At 46.2% G+C, this 19,653-nt stretch overlaps 1 pseudogene across 1 annotated transcript in view; it reads left to right on the forward strand.

The window, feature by feature from the left end:
• Positions 1-1,145: 1,145 nt before the first annotated feature.
• LOC147637557 (uncharacterized) overlaps positions 1,146-19,653 on the forward strand; it is an 84,002-nt pseudogene continuing 65,494 nt past the window's right edge. The window contains exon 1 of the transcript XR_015266055.1: positions 1,146-1,970. The product of XR_015266055.1 is annotated as an uncharacterized LOC147637557 (transcript). The remainder of the gene's footprint in view (positions 1,971-19,653) is intronic.

Below are 19,653 nucleotides of genomic sequence, written 5' to 3' on the forward strand. Positions count from 1 at the left end.
AATTTAAAGAAAGAAAGTGCATTAAGTCTGAAGCATTTCTCAAAACTAGTGTAAAGTGATAACGTGCATTTTTCATAGGAAAAAGTTGAAAGGTGCAATTGTGTGAAGGGGATGATATTTGTTGGTAACATAGAAGTATACTTTTTTGGATGTCCTTAAAGAAGGTAAGCAAAAGCATGCCAATGAGGAAAAGTTGAGTTTTGCATTTGTATGGGAGCGAAAACTTAAATGAGGAAGATTTGAAGTGTTCCATTTGAATGGGAGGGAAAACTTAAATCTTTGGGAAAATATAATCAGGGAAGGGGTTGGAGAAAGTAAATAGCCCATGAAGGGCAAGGTGGAGGAAATAGTCTTATGGGGAGTGAAGCAAGAAGTGGGAGGAAAAGCTATGCAAGGTGTGCTAGGGAGAACACTCTTTAGATAGACATAAAGGAAATAGATTGTGACTGTGTGTGTGTGTGTGAGAGAGAGAGAGAGAGAGAGAGAGAGAGAGAGAGAGAGAAGAAGAAGAAGAAGAAGCTATTTTAATGTCGGAGGAACCATCCCAAGAGATCGAAATGATCTATTTGACGAAAAGTGAGATTCGAACACAGGACTTGTTGAATATCAACTCCATGGGGTAACCACTTCTACCACATTTGGGCAACGAGAGAGAGAGAGAGAGAGAGAGAGAGAGGCAAGCCAACCACGTGATCCTTATGATGGTGTGTGAAAGAGAGTGAGAGAGAGAGAGACAGAGCATATATTACACACACACAAATATATATTGAAAATCAAGAGTCATTATTATGGGTGTAGTTTGCTATTGAACATCTTAGAAAGAGCAAACGTTTACTATAAAGAGAAACAAAGAGAAAGAGCGTGTCACGTGTGAAATGGGTGGGGCTTTGGACAACTAAATTAGTTTACTATAAAGAGATACAAAGAGAAAGAGCGTGTCACGTGTGAAATGGGTGGGGCTTTGGACAACTAAATTAGTTGATTCATAAGCATATGTGAAGAGGACCTCCTAAAGGGAGGACAAGAAAAGAAATTGAAGTTTAGGCTCGACTTAGTGTTAGTTGACACTTACTTAGCGCTAATTAGATTGCGTTTAGGAACATTTTACTTCATTCTATGCTTTTCACCTCCCTCAGAAACTCGACACCAAGCCCGCACAGCCCCTCCTTGCGGGCTCGCGCTCACATACGCACGCTCAAGAAAGAAAACGCAACAGAAACCTCTTTCTCCTGAACCATATTGTCTTCCACTGCTACGCCATCTAATTTTTCTATCTCCTCATTTCCTGGTTCTGCCGTCGCCATAGCCATTGACGCTTTCTTTCCCCCTCCCCCCCCCCCCCCCCTTCTCGGTTTGATCTTCCCATCAAAACCCACTTCGGCAAGCTTTTCCTTTTTTCTCGATCTCTTATCATCTGTCCACCCTTTCTGATGACCCGTTTCTTATCAAAGTAAAGGTTCTTGCATGGCTCTCACAGCAAATGCCCAGAGCTGCCTGCTGTGTGAACTTTCTTGCACACCTATTTGCACTCCAATTTGGTCTGATTTGATCCAATTCAGTGGTTTTGGGGCCAATTTACAGTCTAAATTTGGTGGGTTCTTGGTTCTTGGACCCATTTTCAACGGCAGCAACTGCAGCAGAAGACACAAATTAGGGTTTTTCTGAGCACAGAAATGGGTGAAAAGCAGGAAGAACTGGATCTGCAGGGCTGGAGAACCTCTTTCACACAGACAACAGAGGAAGTAGCCAGGGCTGTGGTAGCAGCTGCAGCTGCTGTCCGCCCAAGGCCATCCATTGTCTTCTCATCAAACAACACCAGCAGCAACAAAACCCTCGAGAAGCTCCAAAGACAAGTTACAAGGGTATGGAAACAGGGGTTTTCAAGAGAGAACAACAAAAAGGGCTTCTTCAACCCTGAACACTTGACTAGCCAAAAGAGACAGTGGACTCAGCTCCAAATGCAAATGCTGGTAAGCTCTCTCATACCCCCTTTCCATCATTTGGGTTCCTTTAGTCATTCTCATTTATGTTAAAGCCTCATCAAATTCATGCATGCATGTACACCGTGCAAACATGCATGCATGCCCTAAGTTTACAAAGTAAGCATTCTTACTCCTCACGCTCCATCCTTTTATAGGTCTCGAACATGCCTACATTCACGATGCATATATACATACATGATGCATATATACATATATAGATGCAAGTTAACATTGCTTCTCGAAGTTATGCCCCATATGGAGCCTACCCCAAGTTCAGCATACACTTCACCCTCCATCTTTTATGGAATCCTAGTTTATCTTGCTCCTCGAATGCCAATGTATGTATGCATGTTCATACATAGATGCAAGTTTATATAGTCCCTTAAAGTAATGTTGATGTATGCATGCATCTAAACATACATAGAGGAAGTTAACAAGTAACGCCCCATTTGTAAGCTCTCCAAAGTTTATATAGTCCCTTAAAGTAAGTTGATGTATGCATGCATCTAAACATACATAGAGGCCCACGCATGCTATTGAAGGTATGAATTCGTAGTAGGACATGCAACACTCGGGGAAACAACGATTTCTATCAACTTGGGGCATTTCTACCTGGGTGTTGATCGTTTGAATTTTCCAACCAGCCATTGGACTTTGTTTTTTAATCGGACTTGGACTCTCAGAATTGATACAAGATTAGCATAGATTACTAGTGTGTGATTGTGTTTGTGCAAGTCTTTTGCTATTACACACGTAGGTTTACATTTCGTTTTAGGCTCATTTCGTGTTAGAGCCTGCTTTCATCCTTTTGTGCGGGAGGCTTCCTCTTTAACTTCTCCAGACTTTGGTTGCTCGATTCACGCCTCTTCAACTTGGATCGTTCTCTTCAAGGGTCGCCACCTTTTCGTATGGGATAAGCCACGACTATTTGTTTTTTTAAAACCAATAATGTTTTAAAAAACATTAAGGCTATTAAGCCTTAGCCTTATAACATAAGGCTTTTACATTAAGCCCTCCACAAACGCCACATGGCAGTCCACATTAAAAAAAGAAGCAACGAATCAGCCAGCCCCCGCCTACACAAAAAAAAAACACAACTTTTCATTCTTTGCCTCATGTTTACTCAAGTATTTAAGCATTAAGATCTTTTAATCATGTTTAATTAAGCTAAAAGCTGTAGCCTCACCAAAGGTTCCCAGCCTTAACACATGCGTGATTTGGCTCCCTCTCCATCCCCTTCTAGGCCTCCAATGCTGCTCCCGTGTCCCTTTAGGCTGAATCGGCTGCCTGAAGAGTCGCCACCAAATGCCACGACAATTCGTTTTTTTAAAAGAGTAATGTCAAAAAAAAAAACATTTAGGCTATTAAACCTTAGCCTTATAACATAAGGCTTTCACAAAAGCCTTCCCATGGGCTATGAAAGCAGCCCGTTGATCCTCAACTGGCCGCCCACGCACCTGGAAACAAAAAAAGGAAGTAGCAGTGAATCGGGTAGCCGCCCACGACAGGCTGCTTACACCCAAAAAAAAAACAAGACCAGCAACCCCCTTGTGCAAACCGAGCCAGCCTAGAGAGAAAAAAGAAAAAAGGAAAAAAACGCCACTTGCACGGTGTTTTGGGGCTCCTGATGTAGCGAACTAGCTTGCACTTCTACACGCTCTTAAAAAAATAAATGTGTGTCCTTGGCTTGTCACATATACAGCACAAGTTTCCCTAGGCCTTCATTATTTACAGCTTTTGCTTAGCGCCTAACTCCTGCAATACCTGCATTCAGTTGAGCTTCTTCAAACACACACATCTCAGGTGTGATCAGCTCATAACCTTGTTGTTTTCATCATTAACAAAAAAAAAAGCACAAAATACAGCACACACAACAGCCAAAACAATGTGACACTTTGATGTTCAAGAAAGCCACAATTCATTATCATACGAGTACTGGACACTTCAGGTGTGCGAATTGGGATTTATGGTTTACATAGAAATGAAAACCTCCTTTGCTCGCTCTTCATCGGCAACAACTAGTCCCAGTGCTCTTGGTTCTAGTTGATCTTCCTACTTATGCAGGATGGTCTATGGTAGCCTCGTTAGCTTGTGACCTACCTTCTCCAATTCACATAATGTATCTGCTTTCCCTACTTGCTGATGGTTCTCACTAGGGTCCAAAGGTGTCAACCCCCACAACCCCTAGAGCCTCAACTTGTAGAGTCTTCATCTCAGCCTACTACTCCTATGGAGGCTTTGCAGCAGATGCAGCGACAGTTTCAACAGCAACTTTAAGAGTCCATGGCCACACTGGCTTCTTAGATCCAACAGTTTGCAAACGGATCACCATTCTCATAACAGTTCTGCATCAGCAGTCGACATTACAACATCAATACCAGACAATGAAGATAACATTCCCCCCAAGGTTGCATCCGTACGCACGCACCTTATGATGTAGTGCACAATGAAAAAATGGCTCATCATCATCAATGCAACATTGTTCAGTATTAGCACCCTTTAGAATGATATTTGTCATACGCCGTGACCCCGTTGTAATCCTCAGTCCAAGATATGTTAGGCAAGAGCCATGTAGGTCATTCCTCAGCCTTAGACAACCAGTCCGTCAGTCGAAATCCCTTAACCCACTTGGAGAGAATCATTCATGCATATAGAAGTCATAGAAGCCTTAGGGTCTACATCAGTTCATGGCTGCATTTTGCATATCATCCATCCTATAGGCACATAATACCGCATAGACCATGGCAGAAGCATCAGAATATTATTCAGCATCATTCCAATATTTTTCCCATATTTTTTAGTATTTATTTATCATTTTACAGCATTTATCACATCATTTCTAGTCGTGTAGCATTTATGATGCAGTCGCAAAGCTCTGTAGCCAGCCGACCAGCATCAAAGCCCATATAAATAGCATCACTAATTCATTCATTCATTCATTCTCAATCAGCCACCACAAGCCTTCAAGCGCTTCATCCTTCAGCACAAGGAGCATTAACACTTGGACCATTCAGCACATCATCAAAAAAACGCAGCATCAATCTGCAATCAGCCCCTTCAGGATTCAGCGTTTTCAGCATCTACACAATTTTCAGCATCCATACACTCATCATTTTGCTACAGCCCTTACGGTGAAGGTAAAACGCATTCATACATTCATTTTCAGCATTCATTCACAACAGCCTAGAACCAGTCCCAAACAGCCCATATCTCAGCCTCAGATTTGCAGCCTTCCTACATCCATTGGGAAGAGTGCATAGGCTTGAGATCGGCCATTATTGGTGCTCCTACAGCCGTGTAGAGTTCAGCCCGACTCTTGGTCCTCCAAGATCTTGCATTGGGCTTATCGTCTGTCCAAAGTCATTCGCCTCAAAGTTATAAAAGCAAATACTATTCCAGTACCGGGATAGGGGGCCCTTCAGTGGGTAATTCGGGACCCAATCCGGTGTCCAGTTTCTATCTCTCTCTCTGAATCTCTTAAAGTTGGAAGTCATAAAAGTGGATTGCTAAACTCGCGAAACTAAGGATACAGAAGGCGGTGTGAGACTTGTGTGACAAGATCCTTAATTACGAATACTTCCGCTGCATGTTACATAATAGTTCCACTCACTCACTAGTGTCACTATCATTGCACATTGCAGAGCGCTCAATGATCAATCCACTTCATCACCATCAGATGATGAAGAAGATGGCTCTGCAATGGTGGTGACTGCAGCGGCTGGCACTACATCATCATCATCTCTCGCTGCTAAGTTGTTAGCACCAAAAGTATGTGCGTATCGTGCGATAAAACACACACATAAGTTAAACAAGAAAGAGCATGTATCCTTACCTGCATGAGTATCCCCAACACGTGGAGACGGCTAAAATCGACGACAGCGACCGACCTAGGGTTTTTTTGGCCCAAAATGTTTTTAAAAATTGCCACATACGACCAATGAGGTGATAGCTCAAGTGGTGAAGGTGTTTGCCTAGGACCAAGGGGTCCTGGGTTCAAAACCCCCCTTGGTGCTTCCTCGGTAGCATCGCCTACGGGTGGATAAATAAGCGCCTATGGGCGGTGAAAAATTGGTAACTATGGAAGGATATTGGGCCAAAGACCAGTTGAGGGGAAGGGAGGGAGGAACCACCACGTACGGATCCGTACCATATGGTACATGACCGTACCATACACTAAAACTTACCTTAGTGCAGAGTGCATGTGACATATTATTTTTTGGCTTCTCTAGATAGTAAACTGTCTTTTAACTTTTAAATTTTGATTGATTGCTCATAGTATGTAACACATGACATTTGAGTCATGGATACTGAACGTTTGAGTGATTCCATTTCGTGAAACCTATTTATGCTTTTGTTTGTTGATAGCTCTCATTTTGGTAATTGTGTTGTTATTCAGAAATGAATTGTTTTTCAAATTTAAAGTTTGCAGTTTTTCATTCATTTTTTTGTATATATATATATATATATATACTATGTAGTATATTTTTTATGTTTTTACGTACCTTACGTATTTAACGTATCTTAAAATCTCAACCCGTACCTGAATGCGTATCTTACGTACTTGATTCATATTGTACCTTACGTACCTTTCCAGCCCTTGAGGTGGAAGGTGATGATCTTAAGACTCTTTATCGTCTTTTGCAAGCTAGTAAAACAAAGAAATTGGAAGTTAATCCCCCTTGAGTCCTATGAGCGTACACTTGAACAATGGCTTTACAAACTTCGCATGTATTTTTTGATGACCCTCACTGATGCCAAGAAGATTACCATTGCCACGTCCTTACTTAAGGATATTGCCTTACTTTGGCGGCAATGGTGACGGCATGTTGTATTGAGATGTTAAGCTCAACATGAGCTGACACTCACGAGGCGCCTGCATGACTGTTTGACATTTATATCATTGGCGGGTTTGGTAGCTGGCACCGACATATCTTTGCCAGATATTCTACAGTTGTACTACACCGACTAGTCCACATCTACCCACTCCTCTTAGCGTGTTCACATTATGGACCGCTTGTATATACTCTATTATGTGTGTTAGTCACTTTATCTTCTTTTGTAGACCTCTTTTGTTGTGTGAAGAAGAAGAAGAATTTTCAGTCTCTCACCTTGTGTGTTCTCTTCTAGGGTTTGTGTGAGTGTGTGTGTGCTTGCAAGAGCTCAAGCTCTCTTCTTCCCTGCATCGTTTCATGTTGGAAAATGTTTACGACATGGGAGAAATTTGAGCGTGTGATTCGGAAGCAGTTTATACCTGCCAATGCGGACTTTCAAGCACGATCTTGACTATGCCATTTGACCCAAACTGGATCGTTGGCGTCTTACATCTCACAGTTCACTAATTTGGTACCGGAGATTGATTCTTTGTTCCCAGCATACGAGCTTCATGCCTTCGACCCAATTTCCCTTGGCAAATTTGTAGCAACCTTGCCGATAGGAAGGGTCATCTTTTAATCATTCTCAGTATCTGCAGTTCCTTCAACCACATCATAGTTGTTAGAGGCGTCAGAGACGTTTGGTACGAGGCGGGTATGGTACACGCCTCGAAAGACTCATATTTTTTAGAGACGTTAGAGGCGTGTTAGAGACGTCTTTTATACATACATACATACATCCATATGTACGTACGTACGTACGTACATAATGAATCATTATATATATATATATATATATATCATATAGATAGTGATAGATAGATTATGAGAGAGAGAGAGAGAGAGAGAGAGAGAGAGAGAGAGAGAGAGAGAGAGAGAACTTTCAAGACCTTAGACGGTAGAGTCTAGACTGTAGACGATGTCAGCATTTAATTTTACAAAAATTAACAATGATTGAACACTCAAAAGATAATAGATTCATGATTCATACATCAAAAAGATTCATACATATTACATGCCATTATCATCATAAAGATTCACTCAGACTCCAGAGTCTGAACTAAAGGATCTACCACTAGCAGCCTCACTCGAGTCAACAGACTCATCACTACTAGGAGAAGGCTCCTCACTAGATTCTAAATGAAAATCCCCATTTGAGATGAGATTGCCATCATCATCATACTCGGGGCTCCGAGCATCTACATCCTCAAGGGCTCCATCCTGACCAACCGATGCATCCTTATCTGCAGCATAAGTAGAAGAGCTAGCAGAGCCCCGTCGTCGCTGATATGTTTGGATGGGTGGTCGAGCTCCTCCTCGTCTAATCTGGCAGTCTCGACTTGCCACACTAATACCTCCTCTGCTTGTGGTGGTGGTATGAGAATCACTAGCAACAAGGCGCTCACGACCTCGAGTACGGGTGATGCGCATATCTATCTCCTCTAGCTCTCTATGGAGCTCAGCATAGATGGCATCTTCTGGTGTCTCTTGCCTTGGTTGATTGCTCCTAAGGTTCTCTGCAGTGAGTTGGATGTCATCGGGATTTACCTACATTCAAGTTGACAGAATAATAACTTGTAAGTTGCAACTTCTAGGTTACAAGAGAGTCGAGACTAAATAGAAAGCATTAAAATTACAAATTTTGATTATTAGAGAATCGAGATGCCTACTTGCTTCGGGATGTGAAGCTCTTGAAGATTTCGCACCATGTGCTAAGCTTGTTCCTAATCTTCGTGTGCACGAGGGAGTATGCAATCCAATTCCTCTCGCATGCACCCGAAGAGCAATCCTAAGAGCAAAAAACAAAAAAAAATTAATTTTAATAATATGACTAAATAGAATAAAGAATTAGAAGAGGCAATGGCAAATGACCATCACCTGGGCAAGTATCCTCATGGCAAAAGCTTGTAGAGATGGGGTGGAATAGCCATACGTCTCCCACCATGAGTGGCTTCACCATCACCTCTCTTCTTCTAGAAGTAGGATGAGTGTGCGATTGCCCGGTCAAGAAGTTGTAGGCAATGAGCTCCTTGTCCATCTTGATTTGTGCTTCATCATCAAGCACACGACGCATGTAGACGTCTGCATTGGACCGGATCTCTTGATCCGAGAAGAGTTTCGGTGTTTTGTAGAGAGGATGGAGGAATGCGGCCATACCATGAATAGGCCTACGCATCCATTGCCACCTTCTCTCCACAATGGTCTTGATCTCATCAAGCCTATTAAAGCACATGCCACATTATACATAGCAAAAATTAAAATCAAGCTTACAACTTACAAGTACTATGTACACAAGAGTACATGAATTAAAATAACTTACTAACCTTCTTGCATCAAGTGTCGGAAGTACTCGGTACAATGGAGTCATTGCAACTACGACGGCCCGTGCATCATCCCAAAAGGAAGGATCCAAGCACTTGCGTTGCACCGCATAAGCCTTGGGGCTTAGATGATCATCCCATTCTTCCCACTCTTGGGACACCAACGTGCGTTGAAGCTCGCTACGAACGGCATGTAGTCTCTTCAAAACAATCCACATGTAGGCAAACCTTGTTTTGGAGGGCTTCACGAGCTCCAATCGCGAATAAACACGGAAGATGGCCAAGGGTTTCACCTTCTTAGTGAAGAAGGTCACAATGGTGGTTGCTGTGAGAATATGCAGCGGAGATGATGACGAAATCTGAGAATACAAGAACAAGTGCACTGCAGAAAAATACAACAATGGAGAAGGAGAGAGAGAGGCGTGTAACTTTGCTCTATATACACAAGAAAATCTCAAAAATATGATACGATGAGTGGGGGGCCATGGGGCCATTTTATATGGCCCCACATGTGCAATTGGCCTGCTGTAGAGACAGCCGACAGCAACAAAAAGTCCACGACCAGCACATGTCACCAGTCGGCCAGCTTCTCAGGGTCGGCCCTCACACGTGTGGAGTCGGCCAGCCCGAGATGGTCCACGACTTGGACCGGCTTCAGTCGGCCAGCAGCAGCAGAGAGAAGCAGGACCAACTGGCTAACACCTGGACCACTCAAGACAGCCTCCCACACTAGAAAAAATATGGAGAGAGGGGAAAAATGAGAAAACACCTAATCTAGGCGGGCACACCCACAACAGAGGCCCTGGTGTATATGTACAGACAAGAGATGACTGCTAACACCCCCTCTCAGCTGAAGTCCCATAAGCAGATGTACTGTCAGCCTCCAGTATCTTCGGGTGAATACAAAGATGTCACCAAGCGACTCCTAGATGAAAAACTGAGCTTGTCTATAACAAGGGAGCGGAGGTGCTACCCCCCTCTTGAGCATCAGGCAATGCTCCAGACCCATGCTCTGCTGAACCTGAATGAGCCGTAGCAAGAGTCGGCTCCGACTCAAAGGCATCAAGATAAAGCTGCAATACTTGAGGTGAATCTGCTAAGTCTCCCTCCTCTATCCACTTCGCATCCATCGGTGAATAGTTCTTTAAACTTCACAAGATAGCGACGGGAAAATTTACCTCGTACCTTTCTTTCCTTATGTGCTAGTATCTGCTCTCGGGAATAAGAACCTCATCAAGTTCCTCTGCTTCCATCTGAGCCTCATCTTATATAGCCACAGGCACCCAAAACCTGCTTGCACTCCACCCAAGTGGTAAGCACAAGTTCCTGATGAAGCATAGTAGATCACCACTGCTAAACATAGAAAGAAGCTGCCTTCCGAACCCCATGAAGCTTCCGTGAAGATACCACTGGTGACAAAATGTCGAAAGTCATAGCCTTCAACCCATCTTTTGCACCATAACACTTCAACTGCTTCTTGTTCTTGACCACTATTTCCTGTCCTTGGTGTCTTTTCTCTTGAGCTTCATCTTTAGCTTTTGCTCTTCACCTCATACAGGCAAAGACACACAATCTGCATTGTCTCCTGCACTTCCTTTTCACTTTCCACATGTTGAAGCTTTTGATGTGACAACCACAGGCTCGCCCCTTGAGAAAGTCAACGATATCCCGGCAATGGAACCATGAAACCGGCCTTTAGAAATCTAAGGGGTGGTGAAACAAACACTCACACACAAAACACTTCATCACCCATGGGAACCTGGAAAAAGAAAACAAACAGGGGGAGCTAGAGTGCTCCTGCAAATAATACAAGGACATCGATTGGTCCCAAAACGCAGTGACGCCCCTTGCGGTATTTCTTTACTTGATCAAATATGAGTACAAAGTACATCTTGTAGAATGTTGGAATTAGGGTTGCAGGAAAGCACACAAAGCTTGGAGAAGAAGAAGCAAGAATGCACACAACACAAAGTGTTAGATTGTGTCAATGTACAAAAGATAAGTTAGTCCTAGAGTGATGGGCGTATATACAAGCCGGGGGAAAAAACCTCCTAAAGAGGGAAAAAGTGCCCCGGCGGTCCTAAGTGTGTTCACACACATCACTGTCTATATATATGGCAACAAATCCCCCCTGGGAGTGATGGTGTGAACGAGAGCTGGCACTCATGTATAGGGGAGTGCCATGCCCGAAGTAGATCAATCCACAAAGGGGAGCAAGCCCAAAGCTTTGTGGAAAGCTTCGAACTTCTCACGAGGAAGCGCCTTTGTGAAAAGATCGGCGAGGTTGTCCTGTGTTGGCACATAGGTCAAGCTGAACTCTCCTGCTGAGAGTCTCTCCCTGACATAGTGATAATGCACCTCTGTGCTTTGTGCGAGCATGAAAAACTGGGTTTCTCGCAACTGCCAATGCACTCTGACTGTCAGTGAAGATAGAGGTGGCAGACTCCTGTCCAACACCCAAGTCAGCCATAAGCCGTCTGAGCCACACACACTCAACCGTAGCTGTGAAAGCTGCCCTGTACTCAGCTTCACAACTAGAAGTGGCCACAGTAGGTTGCTTCTTGCTCAACCAAGATATGCATGAGCTACCGAGCATGAAACAAAAACCACTTGTGGACACTCTTGTGTCATAGCAACAAGCCCAATCTGAGTCCGAAAAAGCATGTAAATTTGGCGGCAATGATCTCCCCTTGGGATAAAACAACCCAAGATGTATGGTGCCACTCAAGTAGCGAAAGATGCGTTTAACTGCCTTCCAATGCTGAGACCCTGGGCTATGCATAAACCTGCTCACCTGTGAGACTGCAAACTGAATGTCTGGCCTCGTAATGCATACATAAATGAGGCAACCAACAGCTGTCTGATAGAGTGTGACATCAAAGTGATCTCCAGCATCATGAAGACTCAACTTCAAACCTGTCTCCATTGGAGTAGCAATAGGCTTGCAGTCTTCAAGGCCAAATCTCCGCAACAATGTCTCAATATACTTTGTCTGACACAAAGCAATACCTCCATCACACTGCTTAAATTGTATCCCCAAATAATGATGCAAATGCCCCAAATCTGACATCTCAAAAGAGGCATTCAAATCGGCCTTAAAATCAGCAATATGACTCTCATTTGGTCCTGTGAGCAGCATGTCATCGACATAGAGAGCAATGATTAGATGTACATCATCCACATGTTTAACATACAAAGTGCTTTCTGTTGGACTATTCTGAAAACCATGTGCAGTCAAATATGCATGTATCTTTTCATACCAAGCTCGTGGAGCTTGCTTTAAACCATATAAAGCCTTTTTCAACCTGCACACTTTGTTTTCCTGCCCTCTTTGAACAAAACCACGAGGCTGCGATACATACACCTCCTCATGCAAATCTCCATTCAAGAACGCAGTCTTTATGTCCAACTGATGTACATTCCAACCATTATGAGCTGCCAATGCACAAATGCTACAAATGGTAGTCATACGACAAGTGGGAGCAAAGGTCTCATCAAAATCAATGCCCTTTTCTTGAGCATAACCCTTTGCAACAAGTCTAGCCTTATAGCGATCAACACTGCCATCTGGCTTTCGTTTCAATTTAAAAACCCACTTACATCCAATGGCCTTTTTACCAATAGGCAAATCACACAAAGACCATGTACCATTCTTCATTATAGCATCATATTCACTTTGCATTGCAGCCAACCAATTTTCTGAATTTTGTGCCTCATCAAATGAAAGAGGTTCTTCCTCTTCACACATACTAGACACAGCCAAAGCATAACAATATGATGCATAAGAGGCATGCTGAAAACCTGAACGAGTACGACTAGTCATAGGTGCATCAATCTTACTATCACGCAAGGTTTGCACCAGCCATTTAGGCATACCTCTAGCCTGCTCATTTTCAGCCCTATCCTCATGAATTACATCCTGTAAATCTGCATCAGAAATAGACTGATCTATGATGTCGTTTGAAATCTGCATAGGCTGAATATTTGCCTCATTAGGACTTACATTTGAATTCCCACCTGTAAAGAGAGGCAACAACGTATCAAATACATCCCGTGAGCTCACACTTGTCTCTTTGGTACATGATAACAAGGGCTGCACAGCATCTTCCACAAAAACAACATCTCGACTAATCAAGATACGCTTTGACTGCGGATGATACAATCTGTAACCCTTGCTTTCAGCACTGTAACCAACAAAAATGCATTTGACAGCCTTATCATCCAATTTTTTGCGTTGTTGCACAGGCACTAAAGCATAGGCCAAGCAACCAAAGACACGCAAGTGACCAATAGAAGGCTTCCTGCCATGCCAAGCTTCGTATGGAGTAATAGACTGCAAGGCCTTAGTGGGACATCTGTTGAGTACATATGCAGCACACATGACAGCCTCAAGCCAAAACGCATGTGGCAAAGCTTGGCTCTTGACCATACATCGTGCCATCTCCATAAGTGACCTGTTCTTCCTCTCAGCAACACCATTTTGCTGAGGGGTATACGGCACTGTACATTGGTGTTTTATCCCACGACTAGCCAGAAATGCATCAAACTCTTTAGACATGTACTCCCTCCCTCGATCAGAACGGAGGGTGCCCACAGTACAATTGGATACATTTTCAACCATAAGCATAAACTGTTTGAAGCACAAAAACACTTCGGACTTTGCCTTGAGTGGATATACCCATGCATGCCTTGAGTAATCATCAATGAAAGTCACGAAGTACAAGTGTTTACCAAATGACGGAGTTTGCATAGGCCCACATACATCACTATGTACAAGCTGCAATTTGCGAGTGGCCCGCACAGAACCATCCTTTGGAAACGCAGAACGCTGCATTTTGCCCAAAATACAGCCTTCACAAACATGTTTCAATGGTGCCTCAAGAGGGGGCAATGAAGCAACCATATCAAATTTCTGCAAACGCAGCAAACTAGCAAAGTTCAGATGACTAAAACGAGCAAGCCATAGTTTTGCATCTGAAACTGCCTTTTCATTAGAAACTGCATTTGCTGAATCTTCCACACACTTGTCATAAGAATTGAGCCTATACAGCCCACGGAACAAGGTGCCAGATACAATAATCGTATCACCAGAAGTCAAATCATGAACAGTACATCTGTCATCCACAAATTTACTACAAGTCCAAGTCTAGCAAGCGCAGAGACAGACAATAGATTCTTCTTTATCCCTGGCACATACAAAGCATCTGAAAGTGTGAAAGCGCTGCCATTTGCAGCAGTAAGCATAATTTTACCAATGCCCTTCACTGGGTAAGAAGCATTATTGGCACATGTGACAGTATTCCCATTAGGGACAGCCTCAAGAGAAGTGAACATATCACGATGCGAGGTAATGTGCTTTGTAGCACCACTGTCAAAATACCATACATGAGAGTCAACAGAAACTGCCAAACATGCATCATGGTACAGATGGGTCATACTGGCAATACACGCTAAACGCCCATTCTGTATCCTGCACAACATTTGCAGAATCTGCATTTGTAGAAGCATCCGCTATTGTGGCTGCATTTGACTCTTTCTTCTTTGCCTCTTTAGCCTTCAGCTTAGGGCAATTCTTAATGACATGATCATTTGCCTTACAATAGTTGCACCTGGTCTTTTTCTTGCCTTTATCAAGAGCCTTCTCAGACTTATTGTTGCTACCTGTGGAAGGAGAAGAAGTTGCAGACCTACTAATAGGAGAAGAAACAGTGGAAGGGACTGCCTTACCACTTCTTCTCTGCTGCTGGGCAGCAATAAATGCTTGATCAACTGCACGCTGCCTGGCCCTGTTTTGCCTGGACTGCGCTTCTTGCAAGAGCTTGTTGACTAAAGTATTATACTTGACAGCATCAGGTCTGTCCTCATTAAGAAGTCTCCACGTGGAAGCAAAAGTTTGATATGTCTCAGGTAAAGCATCAAGAACAGTCTGCACAAGAGAATGATCAGGAATAATCTTACCTACAGAAATCAACTGTTCTTTGAGATCTTTAATCTCAGCAAGAAAAACACTCATGTCATCATCTTCTTGCATAATCTTCAATTCTAGCTCTTTACGCAGGTAAGCGATTTTTGCCTCGTTACGTTCTGCATACAAACCAGCTAGAATATCCCAAGCCCGTTTTGCTGTTTTAGCTGAACGAATATGTGGGGTGATGTTACGTTTGACAGAAAGTGCAATCAAGGCATGAGCCTGCGCATCTTTACCATCCCAACGAGCTTGTTCAGCAGTGGGTAAAACAGCAGCAACAGTAGAGTTGCTAGAACCTGCAACATCCTCAACAGATCCTACATCCACAGAACCTGGACGTACATCCATACCCTGCACAATGTTCCACATTCCTTTTGCAACCAAAACATGATGCATCATGTATGCCCAAAGTGGGTAGTTGCTGTCTCCATCCAATTTGTCATCAGCAGATAACATGCGAAATACATCATTGTTGTTATCAGCCATGGCCACTGACTGAAACTGATGCAAAAGCTACCTGTAATGAAGCAAAGACTGAACAGAAAACAACTCGTGCTATGTAGCTTGGTCCACAATAGAGTACGTATGCCTGTTTTGCAGAAAATTGCACTGTCGAAATTTTTGCAGAAAATGACGAAAACACCTGTGCAGAACTTGAAATGCAAAAACAGAGCCCGAAACGACCTCAGATGCGAATTCTGAGAACGCTAAGCCCTATGGGCTTATTTGCAGAGTATAGGGACCTGGAAGCGCTCGTGAAAGCTCACCTCAATTGGAGAACGTGAGTCGGAGGGTGCTGGCGGCGTAGCCCTGGGAGCCGACGCTTGCTCTGATACCAATTGTTGGAATTAGGGTTGCAGGAAAGCACACAAAGCTTGGAGAAGAAGAAGCAAGAATGCACACAACACAAAGTGTTAGATTGTGTCAATGTACAAAAGATAAGCTAGCCCTAGAGTGATGGGCGTATATACAAGCCGGGGAAAAAAACCTCCTAAAGAGGGAAAAAGTGCCCCGGCGGTCCTAAGTGTGTTCACACACATCACTGCCTATATATATGGCAACATAGAATCCTCTACCAATAGGATCCCTTTTAGCTTTCACCCAGGACTTCCAAATGAGAACTCTCGTTATTACAGCACAACATTCCATAGAGAAGGCATACATGTATAACACCTCCTTGCTTGAAAAGGTCTTCTCCATCTCTACTATGGATCCCACAAACCCTTTTCCAAACAGCAGTAGGGCTGCACCAAATCATATGTCCTTCCCTATAGTCACAGGTTGCATGTAACCGCGAGAAAACTATAACTTGTTCACATGAATCCAAAGACATGTTCTCCATATGAAACCAAAGACCTGTATCCGATAAACCATAGACCTGAATCCATAAACCATAGGCCTGGACTCGCTCGTTGAAGCTTTCGCCCCCCCCCCCCCCCGCTCGCGCTGCCGCCTGCTCGCACACCCCCCTCCCCGCCCTCGCGAGACTGCTCCCCCCGCCTGCCCTGTCCTCTCCGCCCTCGCGTCTGCTCCCCCCCGCCTGGTTTTCTTGCGCCCCCCCGCCCCCCCCCGCCCCTTCTCTTTCGCGCCCGCTGCCCGCTGCCCGCATGCCCCGCCTACTTCGCGCCCCCCTGCTCTCTCCCCTTCCTCCGCGACCCGCCCCCTCCGCCTGCCTCCGCCCCCTCCCCCCCTCCCCCCTCCCTTTTCGCGTTTCCTCCGCCCGCCCTTGCCTTTCGCCGCCTCTGCCTTACGCCCCTTCCCCTCCGCCTGCCTCCCCCCTCCCCCCCCCCTCTTCACGCTTCCTCCGCCCCCCCTGCCTTTCGCCGCCTTTGCCCTTTTCCGCCCCCCTCTGTTTTCAGCCCCTTCCCCTCTGTCCCCCCCCTCCCCCTCTGTCTTCCGCCTTTCCTCCTCTGTCCCTCCCCGCTTCGCCTTTTGTGCAGCTCAGTTCTTGTAGGACACTCCGTTTTCGCTTCGCCTTCGACTAAGCTTCAGACACTGATGGAGGCTCCTCCCGCCCCACCTCAGAGGAACTCTTCCGCAGCCCCCTCGCCCGCCCCTGAGGATACCCCCATCAGGCTTTCTCTTTCGCCAGAAGAGGAAGCGAGCCTCGCCGCAGAGGTGGAACGCCTCCAGGCACATTCCACCATCTGCCATATAGTCGGCACTCGCCCCAGCAGAGCGGAGATCCGGGATCTTCTACAAGCCCGCCTTCTTGCAGATGTGGGCAAGATCCTGGACGTTCAGTTACTGGGCTGCGGACACTACCAGATTGAGTTCGAGATAGCCCAGAGCGTGGCCCAGGTCCTAGCCATGAGTCCCCTTGACATCAGGGGCGCTTGGGCCTTCTTTAGACCTTGGCAGCATGGCTTCGACCCAGCAGCGGCCGAGCAGGAAGAGCGCCTATTCCATGTCACAGTTTGCTTCCCTGGACTCTGCCCCGCGAGTACCTACCGCTCCTTTCTAGGATGGGAGCATTGGTGGACTCGGTGCTTGAGACTGGCCCCACAGCAGCTTCAGTGGTGGCTAGAGCAGTTGGCCTGCCTTCGGTCAGAGTTTTGGTTTTTGACATCTCCTCCCTTCCGAAGGTCATTCAGCTACCTAGGATAGGGGGGGGGGGGGTGGATCGATCAGAGAGTGGAGTTTTCGGGGCTCCCGAACCAGTGTTTTATATGCAGGCAGATCGGCCACCTGGCCAAGGCCTGCCTTCACCGCAGCAGCAGGCCCCGATGGCCCGCCCACACATGCGGCTCGGCAGGCAGCCTCCGAGACACTTGCTCAGCCCACAGAGATCTCGGATTGGCAGCCTGGACAGGGGCGCCGTAGAGGGAGACAGCCACAGCAGCATGCCTAGAGACCGATGCAGCAGCAGTCACAGTCTCAGCATCACTGGGTTCCAGTGAGGAACAGCTTTGCTCCCCTCCAGGAGGAGACCCCAGCGCAGACTGAGGATCAGGAGATGCCAGCACCCCCTCCTCCCCCTCCCCCTCCCCCTCCCCCCCCCCCCCCCCCCCCCCCGCCTCGCGTCCACCTTCGCCTCCTCGCGTTCCCGCTCCCGTTTTGTCAGCAGCTCCTTCCCCACCCCCTTCTCCCCTCCCCTCCTCCCCCTCCGCTCGCCTCAGCTCCCCGGGAGGCCCTGGCAGTACCCTGGCGCTCACCTGCAATCCGGCGGGCATTGAGCACCGACCTTGCTTGAGCACCGCAGAGGAGACCTACCATGCCGATTCGGGCTTCACGGATATCCTCTATCCGCAGTTGGCTGAGTAGTCTCGACACTAGACAGCGCTCGGAGGCTTTTGACTACTCCTTCACACGGCTTTTTGGAGCGGAGGGCCCCATGAGCCAGCACCCATCAGAGTTCATGTGGTGATACCTCCGGCCCAAGGGGAGGAGGCACTTGATTCAGCGGTGGCCTTCTCCTTCCCTCTCTGTGGCATACACGAGGTTGCTCTCTCTGAGCGGGAGGCAGTCGCCATGGGACACAGCCACTGGCGCTTGATCCGAGATTCCTGCAGCACACCGGGTGAGCAGATTCGATTCGTAGCTGCTCGGATGGGGACTATTCTCCATCCAAGCCGCTTGCGAAGGCCCGCCGCATGGCTGAGACAGCCTCCATGTCAGCAGGTCATCCATGAGGATCATCTCATGGAACGTACAGGGCCTTGGCGGCGCACACTATGTACGTTATCGTGGTTGCTTGAGGTAGGAGCTTCAGCGATGCCTGGTTGGGGGCAGTATTGATATTCTGATGATGCAGGAGCACCATTTGAGTGAGAGCAGGATTCGGAGATATGGTTCGGTGATGCCTGGTAGATGGGACACATTTTGGTCTGCAGGGTTTGGCCCCTTGGGTGGGCAGGGAGGAGTATGGTCATTGCGGATGTATGGCGGCAGGCCATTGTGGATCGCGGGGTCATTGTGCCTGGTAGAGCACAGTATGTTATTATGAGGATGCATGATGAGCTCTGTGGCGTGCTCAATGTCTATGCGCCCAACCATGCTAGTGCCAGAGCAGAGTTCTGGACCCTTGTTACAGATGCATTGCCCAAGGCCGCACATTGGTGTGTCGGGGGAGACTTTAACATGCTTGAGGACCCGGCCGATAGGGTGGGAGGCAGTCATGTTACAGTGCACGGCACGGAGCTTGCAGCTTGGGAGCGATTTTGCATGACACTGCGGATCATTGATGCATGGCAGCATGAGGCTTTCTCCCGCTCTCAGGACAGTCTTAGCTTTTCTCGGTCGGATCGCCGGCAGGGAGGGACTAATCTATCACGGATTGATCGCTTCTATGTGGGCGACAGGTTCGGGGAGCGTGGGGGCTCCGTTGGCATTCTCGCTGGCACCTCTTTTTCAGACCATGCGCCAGTTATTTTGACATTTGAGGAGAGGACACGGGAGACCAGCTTACAGTTGAGGATCCCAGAGAGGATACTTACAGATCCCAGTCTTTCTAAGGACATTGAGAGGATATGGCATGATAGCCAGAGCTCTGACCTGGATGCAGCAGGCCA

This window comes from Cibotium barometz, chromosome 6 (genome assembly GCF_041138505.1).
Source record: "Cibotium barometz isolate CiBa-2024 chromosome 6, ASM4113850v1, whole genome shotgun sequence".
NCBI classification, from domain to species: Eukaryota; Viridiplantae; Streptophyta; class Polypodiopsida; order Cyatheales; family Cibotiaceae; genus Cibotium; species Cibotium barometz.